The 3,020-nt window shown below is 43.6% G+C and overlaps 1 non-coding gene across 1 annotated transcript; it reads left to right on the top strand.

Moving 5' to 3' along the window:
* Positions 1-1,278: 1,278 nt before the first annotated feature.
* On the top strand, positions 1,279-1,370 carry trnar-ucg. The gene is given in 2 exon segments: positions 1,279-1,315; positions 1,335-1,370. It is a non-coding gene; the product is annotated as a tRNA-Arg (tRNA).
* The last annotated feature ends 1,650 nt before the right edge of the window (positions 1,371-3,020 follow it).

Genomic DNA, 3,020 nt, shown 5'->3' with positions numbered 1-3,020 from the left:
AAATAAATGTTAATTTACCATTACAATGAACATTACATTATTTTACAGGTTGCGGCAACAGCAAGGGTCGAAGTGCCTGTACTGCATTGTAACGTTCGATTTCCTGCTGGTTTCAGATATCTCTCCTCACTCTGGAAGCTCCCAGTCGCATGTTCCAGAGATTTCTCTGCACTTCAGTTAATCGAGGCAACTGTATTTCCTGCTCAGAATGTGATCTCTCTCCAATGGAGAGAGGAAAATAAAGTCGGTGACAAAGCTGAGATCACTTACGTTCTGTCCAGAATCAACAAAAACTATCCCGATCTTCCAGTCTCCGTAACTTCAACATTACACTGTGTTCCCACCCTTCAGGCTCTCTGCTTGTATTCCTGATGAAGGGCTGTTGCCCAAAATGTCGATTTCACTGCTCCTCGGATGCTGCCTGAACTTTTGTGCTTTTCCAGCACCACTCAAATCTAGACACTGTGTTCCCAGGCCATCATTTCAGTCTCTGGTTTGCCGCAGTGCTCCTTCAAGACACAACACAAGCTGGAAGACACGCAACTCATTTTCTACCGACAGACCATGAAAACTTTAGGACCCAACATCAAGTTCAATCATTTTAGAAACCGTCCGCCGTCTTACACATTCTTCACCCACCCTCCCTTCCCATTAGTTCTGAAGACGGATCATTGGACTCGAAGCGTTAACTTTCCTTCCTCATCAGAGATAGACAAGAGCTGCTGATTTAGTTCACACCTTTTGGCTTTTCTTCTGAGAACTTTGTTTTTCTCTTGTAATCGCCAGATACTGGAAGCATCTGAATGCAGGAGGTGAATTTCACAGGAGGTGAAAAGAATGGCAAGGGTTTGACCACTCCCATTGTGAAGGTACGCGAGCTAGGCTGGGGATGTTACTCTAAGCGCAGAGAAGGCTGAATAAGAAACTGATTGACGTGCTCATTTTATGAAGAGGATAGATATGTGTGACAGGGATAAGCCTGTATTGGGAATGAACAGAGTAACATAAATGAAAGACAGGAGGCAAGGAGGAGATTTAGGAAGAATACTTTCACCTGTCGAGTATTGATGATCTGGAAATCATTATCTGAACATGTGGTAAAGGTAAGTGTCATGAGAACGTTTCAGCAGTCTGTAGCCGAACACTTGATGAGCCAGAGCACTAGTGGATAAGGACCAGGTACCAGAAAGTGTGACGAGGACAGACAGGCGCGAGATGGGTGTCCTGAATGCAATGCGTCAAAGGCAAACTTGTGTGCTTAAAGGCAACAGAAGGCGCGGCTCTGTGGCGCAATGGAAAGCGCGTTGGACTTCGACATCCCTATTGAGGTGGCTATTCAAACGTTGTGGGTTCGAATCCCATCAGGGTCGTGTTTTAATTTATGTTTTGCAAAGTGGTCAGAGCAGACTCGGCTGCTCCTCTGCAAAACCAGTAATATTCGTGCACAAACCAAACTGTCTCGAAACGGAACATTTTCCTCCCACAGATTTACATTATCGATGTCTATTTATGATAGAGATCGATAAATACCTGTTAGCCAGTACGATGTTGTGGATGGGCTGGAAAAAGACATAAAATTGTTCTGTGAGCCATGACGATATCAAATTACGTGTCGGGACAGGATCGGTGTTAAGAATGGCCTCCTTCTGCTCCTTTTTGTCTGTGCCATTTCTGGCCAAGATTTTTAAATAATCACAACGAGGACAATATGAATTAAACGCCAAATAATATTTTGGTCACATCTCCACTTCGCTTCCTTCCCGGCTGGAATAGACAGCTCTTGTTTCAGCTTTAGATCAGACAACGGAGGATTCTCACAAGTTCTCCTTCAGGCTGAATGTTCCTTCACATAGGTTTCCAAGTGGACACATGGAGCAAGCAATTGCATGGATGCTGGGGATTCAGGGGCAGATTTCCCCTTTGCTGGGCTGGAATTCTGGCCAAGGTAATGAACGTGAATTTCTGACATTTGAATCTTACTCGGGATTCTTGCGACTTTACGAATTAAACTGAATTTAATTTGCCCTTGCAGAACATTACTCAATCTTCACTGTGCATAAAAACCATGCCACATTCTCGTGCACGTAGTATGCTGAACATTGTTGATGTTGTGTGCAGTGTGGGTCGATGTCTCAAATGTACATGCCAAAGGAAGTTGGTGAAATACCAGTGAATCGAATTGTCTGACGATTTGCAGCCGATAGAAGGAAAATCCCAGTACAATGGCCACATAACATTGCCTATGACCAACGCAGGAAGCCACGGTAAATGTATGCAGTATTCAATAAAACCGATTTTCACCACATTTATCTATGACATTTTCCTGGAGCTGATGCTTCATAATCGATGATCCATTATCAGTATAACCACCTCTGCACTGCGTTTCATTTCAGATACACGGAAAAAAAAGAGAAATTGGGTTGAGGGGCCTCGTGGTAAGATCAGGAGCTGTTCGTCACAATTAAACGGCAGGTCCAGTGGTGCAGTTCGTTAGCTTTCTGTACTTGCATGACAGAATGGCAGCACATGAACTGCCAAAGTTGTGCATTGGATTCTCGCCAGGTGTTTGTTTTACTGATATTGACCAGAGATGATTTCAACTTCAAGCTGAAGAACAGTTTAAACCCGGAATATTACATTGCAATAAAGTGCTTTAGGCACTAATGTTGCACCGACCTGTAAGACTAATCTGAAGTCCATCTGACCAGCATTTTGACATTATAGCCATAAGTTTATCCAATGATCATTTAATTGCCCTGAAGGTTGGTGAGTCTACGACTGTTGAAGACAAGGCGTTCTGCACCCTTACTACTCTCTGAGAAAGGCATCTACCGCGGCATCTATCACCCTCAAATTACATCGATATGCCCTTGTGCCAACCATCACCATTTGAAGAAAATGCCTTCACTGTCCACCTTACGGCAAACTCTGATCATCTTTTATGTCTCTATTAATTCACTTCTCAAACTTCTTATCTCTATCAAAAGCAGCCTCAAGTCCCTCAGCCTTTCCTCGTAAGA

This window comes from Chiloscyllium plagiosum, unplaced genomic scaffold (assembly GCF_004010195.1).
Source record: "Chiloscyllium plagiosum isolate BGI_BamShark_2017 unplaced genomic scaffold, ASM401019v2 scaf_94700, whole genome shotgun sequence".
NCBI classification, from domain to species: Eukaryota; Metazoa; Chordata; class Chondrichthyes; order Orectolobiformes; family Hemiscylliidae; genus Chiloscyllium; species Chiloscyllium plagiosum.
This window is presented reverse-complemented; position numbering and strand designations above follow the sequence as displayed.